The sequence below is a fragment of the Plectropomus leopardus genome, chromosome 2, assembly GCF_008729295.1.
Source record: "Plectropomus leopardus isolate mb chromosome 2, YSFRI_Pleo_2.0, whole genome shotgun sequence".
Lineage (NCBI taxonomy): Eukaryota > Metazoa > Chordata > Actinopteri > Perciformes > Serranidae > Plectropomus > Plectropomus leopardus.
In genome coordinates this window covers 16,609,928-16,624,037 of record NC_056464.1, presented here as the reverse complement: position 1 = coordinate 16,624,037, position 14,110 = coordinate 16,609,928, and the positions used below count along the sequence as shown (strand labels likewise).

Below are 14,110 nucleotides of genomic sequence, written 5' to 3'. Positions count from 1 at the left end.
CTGATGGACAGAAAGTGAGACACTCCTGCTGCCAATAGGGATTTTTTTTATATCAGTATTAGTTCATATGTCTGCAAGTACAGCAATACATTTAAACATCCTGAAAGTAGGTACTGTGACACACAGTATCAAGTATTTGTCAGTAAAATTCAGCACTCCATTGATTCATTAACCATGATGAAATTAATGTATTTGTCAGCGAAATAACAAAAATAACCAACATTCTTTTTTATTTTAAATTTTTTTTTTTTTTTTTTTTTTTTTTTTTTTTTTTACAGTTTTCATGGTTTACTTTTACAGATCAAATTAATTATTTAAAGCATATGTATGTCATTTTGGTTTGTTAGACCAATGTCAATATTTATTTTTAAATCCTCTGCATTTTACCAATGGATATGCATTACTGGTATGGTCAAATGATGAAGCCACTGCTTTTGTCTATCACCCTTCCTAAAGTCTTTTGAATCATTGTCAGTTTTATATCTTACAGTAAATTCCTCTGAATTGGATTGAGCACAATTTTTGTGCAGTCTGATGCAGGAGTAATTTGAGCGACCAGAGGATCATTTTCGTGTTTCTTGGCCTCTCCATGAGCTTGATATTTTATTTATCGATGAAACCGTGTTGAACTCCGTGAGACCTTTTTGGTCAGGGCTTTTCTTGACTTGTGGGCAATTTCATATTCAAAAGCTGTGTAATATTTTGAAATAAATAATTCCTAAAAAATGCTGAAGCATGCCTTCCTCTCTGTGCCGGCCATATTAGGCATCAGAGATTTAATTCATCTTAATTTAATCAATCATCTTTTGAAGTCTGACCTTGGAGGGGAAAAACTGAAGCCTCTGTCTTGGCAGTTCTTGCTGACATCAGACAGCTCTTTGCTGTGGCTTTCATTATTTTAGCGAGTTCAGGTCTGAGGAGGGAGAGGGCTCTTCAGCAAAAGGGCACTAGTTCAGTTTTTACTGTCACCATAATAAATCTGGATGACCTCAAAAACTACCAAGTTGACAGTGACGCGCCACAGCCACACGGGGGCAGTACAACACCACACATGAAGCCAAATCGTCACCCTGCGCTGGTGTGATCGTCCCTGACAGACTTGTTCCAAACAGTGTACAGAGTGAGAACAATTTATTCACAGATAAATCCGGCGGGTCATAAGAAGACAATGTTTGTTTAAAGTATATTTGCTCCAATATCACAAGTTCGATGTCAGCAGCTCCTGCCCGTTCTTTGCGGATGTTGGGTCTGAACTTTCGGAGTATTGACAGACACCGGGCCTGTCTGGGATGGACACTATTTATGGCCCTGCTCAGGTTACTGCCAGTGACCTCGTAAAGAAATGAAGAATCTCTATGCAGGGGGGGATCAAAAGCAGAGGAACCAAGATGTCTGTTCTCATTAACCTTCATGGCGGCTCCAAATCGATGACCCAAGTGCTCTTATTTTTGCACCAAGCCTGCCTGCTGGATGTATCCAAAATGGAGCATTTAAGTGGAAGAGAAACCTATCAGATCATCCAATACACCTTTCGACTTAAAGTATGAAGCGAGAGAAAAATACTGTATAAGGTCTTAAGCACAAAACCTCCTGTGTGGTCTTTGTGCGCACAGTATAACCTTGATTCATCGGCCGCCAGGGCGCAGCGTGCACTTGTGTTATTAGTGGTGTTGCAAGCATACTTTCTCTCACCTATCATCATTAAATAGGCCCCACATTCACTGCCTTAGGCCGCTGGAAGTGTACCACCCAGAGTTCTTCAACAGCCAGGTTTGGAGTGGCCTTGTTTAGTCGTGCTGTAAGTAATCGTGTGTTTTGCACCAGAAATGTTGAATTACTTATCTCTGTCGCCCTTTATGCAGACCCTGTGCAGAGAAGAAATGGGCTTTAGACGCATCAGGACAGGAGAGCCGATTGCAAGCAAAGGCTGAGGTGTAATCACTGAGGTGGAAGCTGTGAGTAAAGTCATTAGATCACGTCTGAGCTGTGATTCACACTTCAGAATAAGAGTTTTTGTTTTATTACTTTGGTTTCAAAGCGTGAGACATACTTTATCTGACTGTTAGTGCCCTATTTTAGTTGCCCTGACATTTCCACTGGAACAGCCTTATCGGTAGTGATATTCTGAACTTTTTGCTTCGTTATTAAGCAACTGCGTGTCTCAGACCAGCATTATTTCTTTTTTTTTTTTTCACAAAGCTGATTTGTAGCCATATATTTTTGTTTTTTACAACGTGATTATTAGCATAGTATAACTTATCCCAAAAGACGAAGATTTCTCACTACTGAACTAAGACAAATCAATCACAGTCCGCTCATCTTACCTTGGCCACTTTTCCAGGCGTCCCACATATAAAGAAAACGGGATTAATGCAGGAATATTGATTTAAGGGGAAGAAATATGCCTCAAGTTATGAGCAGATATTTCCCTGATGTTTTCTCCCCTGGGCTATGATTATTGGGAGACTGATCCCAGAGGAGATCATATGACCCCGGTCCTCTGATACATGACAGGCCAAGAGGACTTTGGCTTGTACTTTTACCTTATACGCTATACCGCAAAATATAAGAATGATTCTGCAGCCTTTAACTTGCCATTTCTGCTTAAGACTGAAGCGGATCCACACTGTGAAACATGTTAAGGAAACAGATGGCTCTGTAACAACTGTAATGTGAAGTATAAGGGAAGTAAATTAAATTTCACTCCGTTCAACCTCACACTTTAAAACTCCGCGTTTACGTCACATGATGTGGTTTCCTCTGGCCCCTCTGAGGATGGATAGATGAGATAAGTGCTGTGGGCTGCTGCATCCATTAGCTGCCTCACTTTAAGATAAAAGGCCTCCGATCCCCATTGCGACACACAGGTTCAATACTGTAGACACAACCACTTGCCAGTGCAGACAGGATATATTATGTTTTATCAACTTTCTGGTGTTTTTTTTTTCTCTTCACTTACACTCTACACAGTTCATCTTCTTTTGTTTATTTTTGTCTGCGAACTGGATTAGCTACTTGACAGCAAAGTAAGCACAAAGAAAAGCACAGTGACAGGACGGTCTGGAGCTGTCCGGCGTCCTGAATTTATATGCAGCGCGTCTGGCCCTGTCCATGGTGCTGAAACCAGGATTTTCAGTTGACTGTTTTGTTGTTTTTTTTTTTTTTAAATCCAGCAACTAAAGGGCTGCATGTGTCCTGGTGAACCCCACATCAATTACTAATCTGCACTCAGTACAAAGTCAGACAGATCGATTTGTAATAGATTCAAGCCTAACCGAAATCGGTTGAAAATAACACACTTTCTCACTCATGCACAGGTAGCAGAATGGTCATAAGGGGAGAACAGTGCCAGACAAGATTACTGTAAGATGAATGCCTGTGCTCCATGTTGTAGTTCTGAAATCCATCACATTTCATGGTGCATGGCTCCGTTTTTGTCTTTTTTTTCTCTTTTTTAAAAAAACAACAAGAATCTTTAAACTACTCCCAACAAAAAAATGCCTCCGCTGACACAGGGCTTACCGTGCGGCCCAGCAACAAGAAAACAAGGAAGACATCTAAACGTATCGGATAATCCTCACCTTGGGTCGTTAGCTGACATCGACCTCCTCTAAGTCTTAACGACTGCAAATACAGCGCAAAGCAATCAATCGCCATCAACACACTAGAATATTCTAGGGATGGAATAATTGATAGGCTGTCTCCTGGTGCGTAACGGAGAGGCGGCGGTGATTAAATTCAGTTTAACATGGGGGGGTAGATTTACACCATCCATCCGCGCGTATTGCCGAACACAGGACCAAGTATTGATATACAGACACCATCTGTAACATGATCGAAGTGTAGAGGCGAGGAGGGGTATTGTGTAATGTGGAGGGGGTCATCGACTTGAGCACAGTTGAGCATCTGTCAGTCAGGAACCATGACAGTCATCAGACCCCCTCCTCAATTTGATATACATACACAAGTTGGTGGAAAACTTAAAGTGTAAGATGACCTCAAGCCTCACTAGTACGCAAACTCCTACCAATTTGAACAAAATCAATAATACTTTCAGGGACCTTGCACTCATATATCTTAGTTTTAACTTAGGAAGTATATAATTCATGACGATGTTAAAGGTGCATGGCCAGCTGTACACCCAAAATACTCAATCTATTGGCTCTAAATAATTGCATCCTGTATTTTTTCTGTTAGTGATCACTTGTACCTGACGTTAAACAAACCATAAAAAGTGGAAATCTCAAGTATTCCACAATGCTAAAAAATGGCACTTCTTAAGATGAACTTTTAGCAGTCTAAAAATGGCTGTGATGTATCCCATCTCTCCTCGGCCACACAGGCACAGAACTGACCCCCCTCCACTAACACAGTCCAGGCTACTTGGAAACTACATGACATCAGTGAGGAAGAGGGGGTGTACTTGGGAGCTGGTGAACTGGGCGGGCGCTGTTGCACGTGTTCTGAATGGGGAAGACGGGCTCGCATCGCATTTCTCATGTCCAATCGATCCCTGCTCGGGAGGAGCGACGGGAGCGCAACTATCACTCCTGCATCACTATACCATCACTCTCATCAGTATCTCTCCGGCGACTTTAACGCCTCTGTGTGACAGTGGCGGCACAGGGGAGGGGGGGTGTACTTGTGTGGAGTGCTCGCCAAAAACATCAGCCCGGTGTCTCTTTGGGGGAATTACGCACTTTTGGTGACTTTCTGCTCTGTGTGGCTTTGAGATGGGACGCGGCGAGATCATGACACATTGGAGCACATCGCTATTGCGCGAGCTCTGTTTTGTTACACGGCTCCGGAGGGCTCTGGTGTGGCAGTAGCCCTCCTCTTCACCCCTTGCTTCAGTGTGTTTGTGCGTGAGCTCCGGGAGCTGGACAGGAGGCTCGTAAAGGATTGCCCCGTTTAGTGGGAAACAAAATCAGTGGAGTTGAAGCAGAAAGTGGCAACGCGCGCTACTATCTCACCTGGATCCTTTACAATTCCCTGTGATCATGCCATCGAGTTTATAGGTTTGGGTAAGGTGTTTCTTTTTATTCCAATTCAATTAGTATAGATTCACATTTTAATTCCCTCTGTCTTTTCGTGGCGCACGGTCAATAGGCTAATGAAACGACGATGGGGTCAGAGGGGGTCTTTGGCTGTAGAGATGTGGAACATTTTCTCCATGGGCAGCAGGGAGAGAAGGAGTGGTGACTGGCTGACTGACTCACTAAATGACTGGCGAGCAACTTTGATGTTCTTGGCTCAGAGCGCAGCGAGCACATTTTTTTTTTTTTTTTTTGGTGAGGAACGATTTCTTAAAAGAACAGCAGGATTTCCAACCCAAACCTCCCTGATCTCCAAGTGACTCCGCAGCCTCTGGAGCGCGTGATTGCCATGCGTAAAACTGGAACACATGATGAGCCGATTCAAACGGGCAGTCAATTCCGCTGACCGCGTGTAAGCGCGTGCTGTCGGCGAGGGCGAGGGGAAGATTGAGGTGAGATTGATGCAGTGTGTACCACTGTGAGGTTAAATAAGCGATCGGTCGAAGCTCGGCGCTGCTTAGTGCCTATTGAGTGATCTGCGAGGCTGATCCGCTGACCGGGCTCTTTTCACGCGCCTTCTAATCGCTTTGCATGGATCGTGATCGGCTGGGTGTAGAGAGCAGAGCGCGCGGGGCTCAGACATATGGGAGAGAAATTATGTGCCGCCGGGCTCTCCGGGCAGATTGCGCACGGAGGCAGGGAGGTGTGTTGCAGAACCTAATGGTCACACTCTATTGGACGCGCACGCACACGCTTAGCACGCACACACACACACATCCCCCCTCCCTCTCACCTTCTCTCTCAAGCGCACACACACAAACTGAGAGGGGAAAATTACTTGGTGCATGTTAATGGGCGCAGTAATGAGACCCAACCCCTATCGTGTTGTAATTGTTAGTCATCCTTGTCTCAACCCCTCCCTCTCCCATCCCCTCCTTCCCTCCCTTCTCCCTTTGCTTATATCTCTCGCTGTCCCGCTGCTCAGCGCTGCAATTTGTACTGTATTGAAAGAGTGTAATTATTTCCCCATTGTTTTTAGCGCGCCGCACTGGCACTCCACAGAAAGTGGTGTCATTAGTGTGACAGGGCGGACAGGAGAGGAGAGAGGGAGAGCAGAGCCGGATGGAGAGGATCGGTCCAGGGATTTAATTCTCATTGACAGTCACATTAACACAGGAGCAGCACTCTTAATCCTGCGGAGATTACTCTCTCCAACCTGACCCACTGTCACCTAGCTACCCTGCACGCACACCCAAATACATGCACACACACGCACGCACGCACACACGCATACGCACACACACACACACCTGTATGAGGGAGGCACATTGAGGTGCAGTTTTTTCTTTCTGCCTTGGGTGACTTCTCTGTTTTTGTCACCCTTTTTCACCCCCCAATTCCCCCACCCCCACACACACACATTGCACTTTTCACATTTCCACACATACACACACATAAATTCACACACTTGGCAATTACTCCTCTCTCCAGGCTCACTCTCATCTGAACCCTTCCTCTTCACCCTCCTCCCCTTCCTCCTATAGTAGCTCCCAGCGGTGGGACAGCCGCTATCCTCAGAGGGCTGTTCGGCTCTACATGTCTCAACAGTTCCCTATCTACTTACCCCACAGAGGGCTGTTCAGGATGACTGGCTCGCTGGGAATGAGGGGGAATGGATTGTGTGCATTTGTGATTGTGCATGAGGACACAGCCAAGCTGAGAGGCGACGGACGGCGGTGAGGAGAAGGGAAAGGAAGGGAGGCGAGAGAAATGAGCTGGAGAGACAGAAAAAATATTTGTGAGAGATGAGGCGAGGGAAGGATAGTGTGTGTGTGTGTGTGTGTGTGTGTGTGTGTGTGTGTGTGTGTGAGGGAGTGATAGAGGGAGAAATACTCGGCCTATATGTGAAATGACCTGTGTGTGTCTGTGTGTAAGTAATCGGAGGAACTCTGCACAATGGAATTTTGGGAATCTTGCGCTTGGTCATGTGTGAGTGAGAGAAAACATGATGATGAGGTTGTGTGTGTGTGTGTGTGTGTGTGTGTTTGTCTGGATGACATGCTAGATGAATAAACGGGGATCAGGCATGTAGGACTGGTGAGGTGACAGCAGTGCGACAGATTGGAGATCACCTCCACACACACTGGCATTAAAAGATTGACTGTGATGAATGGATACTTCCCGACTGAGAGGAGGAGGAGGAGAAAAGAGACGAGAAAAGAGGAGAGGCCTTCTTTTGTGTCATGGACAGAAAGATGGTGAAAAGGCCTCTCATTTGTAAATGACAGTGTCCTGGACAGCTTTTCATCCCAGGCAGTTTCTGGGTGTATGGAGTTTGAGAACATGAGTGGGCGTCATGCAGGAGCAGTGGACAATAACATCTTCACTCATCCTCGTGAAATCAAGTTCAGAAGTAAAAAAAAATACACCCTGTCCCTTCTCAAACAGGAGATCCATAACGCTAATGGAGGAAAGAGGGATATGAGATCGATGAGCGTGAGCGTGGCGTGTGTCTGTTTCTTGTCTCAACCACAAAACCGCAGTTGGACAGAGGTCATGACCAATGGTAAAATAAAAAGGGCAAAGTTCAGATGTTACTGACAGGCCAAAGTGGTAATATGTTAGACCGTATTAACTGTGTGTGTGCTGATCCACCAAGTTTAGGCCTCCATGAATGAAGGAAGTCACAGTTCACCTCTTTGTGTGGCAGAAACAGACACCTATAAACTCCCCTGCTGTGTGTATTACTCAGTAGTCTTAAGTGCTTCGTAATTCAGGACCAGATAGTTTCATCTATAATGTAATCCACATGTATTACTTAATGTTACTTAATCTGTTGAAGCTCAAAATGGTTTTAACTTTGGTGTAATCTGCCTATTCATTTATTCAATACATTGCATTTATATCTTAATTTGAATAACATTCTCAGCATTAATTGACCTCCCTCCACTTATGTACTAAAATTAGAGCTATACACATTAATGTTTGTTTACCACAGATCTTATTTTCTGCAATAACCCAAAATCCAATGGAAAAATCCAACAGACTTTTTGACAATAGAAGCAGGGCAATGCTCACTTCTGCTTCGGCCTAAAGAAAAAATGTTATCCCTGAAGCAATCTATTGACAGCCTGCAGTACATAAATGCCAAACTAGGTTGGAGTTCATACAGAAAGAGTGACACCATTATAAAGTTTTTCCACCACAGAACACTGACACATTTAATTTCAACTGTGACATATGCTGCTTAGTATATGTCTTGTTCACATATTGAAATTGGCAGAGATATGTAGATCCTTAATGTTGATATTGGCTTCAAAAATTCAATATCAGCTGGGCTACATTAAAATCCCTTCATAATTCACATTTGCACCTTTTTTCAGTAGTTTTATAGCTTATGAACTAGTCCATATTTTTCTCTCTTTTTTTTTTTTTACCCATCTGAGGTTATACTTAAATTCTGTTTACCTGCCCTTTTGGTTGATATAATGCCGGTTTCTTTCCATCAGTCTAAAGCCATTGACATAGAATCATCCACACATACACTAAAAATTACTCTACAAGCACAGTGGAGTAAGTACATACAGATACCTGCATTACTAAAATGAACTAAAAACACAGTTGATCTAAAGAGTTCTCAAGTGTCCTGTAAGTATCAATGTGATTCTAACTTTTGGCACAGCAGTCTTTTTGTAAGAGGAGGTACCAACTGGTCTGAACAGTGAGGCCTCACGTTGGAGGTCCTGTTGGAGGAGCTGTGTGTGTTCCTTGTTTTCCGTTCTCCCCTCTGTCAGTCAGTCAGTCAGTGACAGCAAGGCCTCTGTCTCCTGTGTGGCGCCATCACACAATCCAGGCTCCCTCTAATTCAGGTCCTGCTTTGACTGACAGCCCACACATCCACATGGCTGTCCCCCGTCCAGCCCAGAGAGGACAGTAAAGACAGCACAAATTCAAATTTACTGCTCTCATGGCTTAAAAAGTTGTTGGCAGATTGTTGAATTATTGTTGTTTATTTGTCAGGTGCTTTTAAAGAGTCAGTCATGTACCGCTGAAGGATTCTTTTTTTTTTTTTTAAAACATCTGTTTGGATTTTCTGAGTAATTAATTTAGGTTTAATTTAAGTCATTTTCAATAGGGAGAGAGTTTTGAGGGCGTCGTAACCCTTTTGTGAAAACCAAAAATAACCCCACTTCACAGGCTTCAAGGTGATTTCTCCACAGCTCCAACTCACTTTGACCATGACAAATCTCCCAAAGTGATAGTAATGATTGTAATTGAACAGGCACAGTTCCTTCCCACTGTGCTCTATCTATCACCTTGGATGCAATCTGCTGCTTCTACAAGTACTTGTGTGTAAGTCTGTGTGTGTGTGTGTGTGTGTGTGTGTGTGTGTGTGTGTGTGTGTGTGTGTGTGTGTGTGTGTGTGTGTGTGTGTATGTATTCATATGTGTGTCTCTGCAAGAGACAGTGCGTCCCTGTTCACTCCCCTCTGGCAGCTGGCAGATGTGCCGGTAACCGTGAGCGACAGCGTTAGTGTGTTTGTGGGATTATGAAAAGCTCCCAGCATGCTCTGCAGTGTGGGTCCACCGTGAGGCCATAGCGAGGAAGCAGTGGGGTGGTGGCGGAGCCTGGGGCGGTCATCACAGCAGCCCTCAAACAACACTGTGCCTTGTGGTGTGGGGGGGTTCAACCCCGTGGGATGCACAGCATGAAATGGGGGAAGGATGGGGAAGAGATAGAAAACAACAGAGAGGGAGAGCCGTGGCCTAATGTGGGGGAGAGTTGGACTGATTGGATGTTTGAGAGAAAGGCTTCAACCAAGAGGTGTTTGGGTAGTCAGGACTGAGGGGGAATCTGCCAGAGGAGTGAGTGAGTGTGTGTAAATTTGTATGTCGTAGTAATGTGTTGGTTCACATAGTTTATGTGTGTATGTGTGTGTGTGTGTGTGTGTGCGCTGGAGGTGATGGCTTTGTGATGAAAACAGCAGACAGCCAGTGGTTGAGGGTCCCTCTTGGTGGCTGACTGATGTCAGTCACCAGCCGACAATAGCCTCCCTTGAGGATGGCTGCTCGAATGAGGATGAATCATTATTGTCAGTGTGTGTGTGTGTGCAGTACATATATCCACATGAAATAAGTTAGAATTTATGGTTTACTATTGAGCAATATATTTCACTTGGATTTGAATTCATGTAATTGAAGGTTAATTCCATGCCTACATGCACATATATTCTTGTATTAGATTATCACACTGTTATCCCTTTTCCACCAACATGGAATGGGTTCTGTTCTGGTTCCTGCACCTAATCCTGAACCGTTCCGGGGCATTTTGACCAAAAATAAATTGGTTCAGAACCCGAGAAGTTGGTTTCTTAGATGGAACAAAAGATAGCAGGGTTTTCTTGACCCAAAGAGCGAACCATGATGACATCAGTAGGTGTGTCATAATCTACAGGTTGGAAAAAAAGGATGTAAAGGTCAAGTGGGAAATTATTAGAAAATAGTGTGAAGTGGTCTTATTAATAATTGGTCCCTGCTTTTTTTTTGGTAAAAACAAATAGCTGCGATAACAGAACAGAAGTTCTGTAATTAATATAATTACGCGCAAGCTGGTCATTAGCAGCAGCGGAGACTGATATAATCTAGATGTTGGTTTGTTTGCATTTATAACTTTCTGTGGGTATGTGCAGAGATAGCAAGAGAGAGGTTGTCAATGTAATCTGCTATTTTGCTATTGTTTACTTCTGTTGTGCATTGCGCAACACTCTGTTAATGACACATCCTTGATTGCAGTGGTCCCACTCAAAACTTTTGGAAATGTGGACTGATTGTCTAGATAGCACAAAGGTTTCAAGAATCATGAACCGAACAGGTTTGAGAACGAGAGCTAATTTTGTGGAAAAGAGGCATGTGGGAATGAAAATCTGTTCATGTAGGACTTAACAAAAACATTGGTCCCTACAAGAAAAATCCTTGCATTTTGGGCTAAAGGTCCAGTGGGTAGGCTTTTGTGGCATCTAGCGGTGAAGTTGCGGAACTGAACCTTCTCTCATGTGCCAGACGTGTTGGAGAACTACAGTGGCTGACATGAAAATGCAAATAGCCTTAACTAGAGCCAGTCCTTGATTTACCCGTTCTGGGCTGCTGTAGAAATAACATGACAGACTCTGTGGAAGAGGCCTTGCTCCATATTTAGATATAAATGGCTCACTCTAAAGTACCAAAAACATGAATTTTTAGTTTCAGGTGATTATAACTAATGAAAATGTAGTTGTGAATATTATACACCATTTCAGCAAATAGATCCCCATAAATCCTGCACACTGGACCTTTAAGACTTGTTTTTGTAGGTGAGGCAGGAGATGGTTATGGCTATGATTAAGATAATTCTCGGAAAAGAATACAATATGTGCTTGTAACTGCAAAGTCCTCCCAAATGCCGAAAAGCAAAAGGTTTGTGTGCGCAGTGAGAATATGCATCTACAAGCCTGGGAACATTTGTGTGAAAGTGTTTCCGTGTGCACTGTTCCCAATATTCGTGTATGATCCTTGTATGGAATTGCTTTGTGAGAGTGTGCGAGAGTGTGTGCCTGTTTGTGTATGTGATAGAAAGAGAGAGAAGGGTTAGAGGCCCTTCATGTCTCTGGGGAGCAGAGTGATATGGTGTCATGCTCCGGAGACCCACAGACAAATTAATTCACTTATTGACACTGCTGACACGTCTCAGTGACTTTGTAAAATGAACAATTGATCAGGCTTCCTCTCTCTCTCTCACCGCTCTCTGTCTTTGTCCCTCTCTTGCTCTACACTCTATTTTTCCTGACCTCTCTCTCTTTTCCTCTCTGCTTCTCTTCCTTTTCCCACTCTGACCACTCTGCAATGTCGTCATTTGCAGTTTTTTTCTGTTCCCTTCCCTTTGCTCCTTTTATCCTTTCTACTTGTATCAAGCTCTCCCTTTTCCTTTGGCTGGCCAATTGACAGGCGTGGCACGTATGGTAATTAATATAATTACGCGCAAGCTGGTCATTAGCAGCAGAGGGGACTGATATAATCAAGATGTCGGTTTGTCTGCATTTATGACTTTCTGTGGGGATGTGCAGAGATACCGAGAGAGAGAGAGTGTGTACGAGAGGGAGAGGTTTGCAAAAGCGGCTCCTTTATCTGTGCGTTCATTGATTTAAAGCTGTTGTGTGAGAGCGTCATGAGGCCGAGAGTTGAGCTTCAGTGAGTGTTTGTCCAGCGCTTTTTTCTCTTGGCCAGGGGAACAGCTACAACTACAGCGAGGCCGGGGCTCATAGAAAATCAAAGCAGGCTTCACATCAAGGTTGTTTATTTTCCATTAATCATAATTTGGGCACAAAGCACAATGAATGGACGCTGCTCTCGGGAGACTCACTGTCAGGGCCTCGGCCCGCTTTTGTTTGGCTCCGGGCCGCCATTCGATACTAGCAGCTACAGAGAAAGGGCCAGTCGGGTTTGGCAATACACAAACACACACTTTGTTCTTATCTGTTTCTTTTTCTTGTTCTTTTCGCAGACTGGAGCGAGGAGCATTGACTGGGTGTGTAGAAACTATGTTTTATTACGTCAAGTTGTGCTGTTTCCCTCCTTCAGTTTGCAATAAGAATGACAAAAGGGAGGATAAAGACAGAGAGGAAAGAAACACACTAAAAAGTTGGCTTCCCATTACCAGAAAATGGTCCTTCCTGTGACAAACACTCAAATAATTAGAATGCTAAATTTTGGATTATTGTTCTCATAACAACAATCCCAGTCCCAATAAAAAAAATCTGGTATTGCTATTTTGCTACTGGTAACACGTAGTAAAAGCCAGGATGCGAGAGCCAACTTTACATTTGCATTTGTGCATGATAGTGTAAATAAAATGTGGGCTGGTATGAAATTGTTGTAGCGGAAAACATTGCAGTAGACCTCGCAGGGAGGAAGGCAGATCAGTGGCAGAAACAGAGAGCTTACTGAGTGAGCAGGAGAGTACATAAAGATTGCGCTCTACCATTCTAAATCACAGTGTTTACTTTTTTTTTGCCACAAAAGCGAGCTGCAGCCAGCAAGGATAAAAGAGCAGTAACAACAGGAGAAAGGCATCAATATTGCAGATACCTAGTTTGTCTCAAGTGGAGAGGGAGGAAAAAAAACCTGCCAAAATGTGTGTGGGTGTGTATAGCCATCTAAAAGTGTCTCCTTTACTTTCCACCTTTCCATCCATCTTCCAGTGCTGAGGGACACTGACTTTTAATGGCCTTTTATTGCTTTATTAGAGTGCGTTGGATTTACAGCCCGGGCCTGGCCTCTGTCTGTCAGCGACTCTGAGGAGGGTTGCTCTGATCTATGCCAGCCCAACACTGGTTGTCTGGGTTTTAAACGACTAACTTGTAAAGAGGAAACCAGGGACCGGGCCGTGGCCGCAGACTTGTTGTGTTAGCACGGCTAATGTTTATTAGCCTGTTAGCGTCTGTGCTTTGTTTCCCCTCCATAAAACAGGTAACAGTCTACATCTGCCTCTTCCCCTCCTCGACTTTAGAGGGAGAGGTTGTTAAAAGACTTTAATGAGACTTGCTAGCAATGTGTGAATGTGACAGGTACACCCAGTAACACAGGAAACAAATGCTGTTCAATCTGTGCAAGAGGAGTGATCTGTATAGGTCTGTGTTAATGCGGAAATGTGTGCATCTGTGTCAGTTTTTAGACTGAAAAGAAGTGCATGTGTGAGCTATATGTATGTGTTAATGAATGAGCTACCATTGTGTTTGGATGCCAGCTGGAGAGGTGGTTCCAGACTCCCCGAAGTGACTGGCCGCCTGCTTTGACACATGAAACACACATTGGGACTCTGATCACTTCAGACTTTTATCCATGAAAGAGGGGGAGGGGAAAAAGAGAGAAAGAGGAAGTGAGAGATGCTGCAAGATGAAAACAAGTTGGTAGAGAGAGAACAAGAAGGGGGGCAAAGAGCAACCTTGGAAAAAAACCCAACATTTTCTCAACACACACACACACACATATACACACACACAAGCACACAGACATATTTCGTGGTCACCGGATCCCGACACG

The 14,110-nt window shown here is 44.0% G+C and overlaps 1 protein-coding gene across 1 annotated transcript in view; it reads left to right on the top strand.

Annotated features, from left to right (window-relative positions):
* eogt (EGF domain-specific O-linked N-acetylglucosamine (GlcNAc) transferase) overlaps nt 1-14,110 on the top strand; it is a 48,634-nt gene that overhangs the window by 27,867 nt on the left and 6,657 nt on the right. The window contains 1 exon segment of the mRNA XM_042505821.1: nt 1,863-1,955. The gene's annotated coding sequence lies outside the window, so the exon portion shown is untranslated.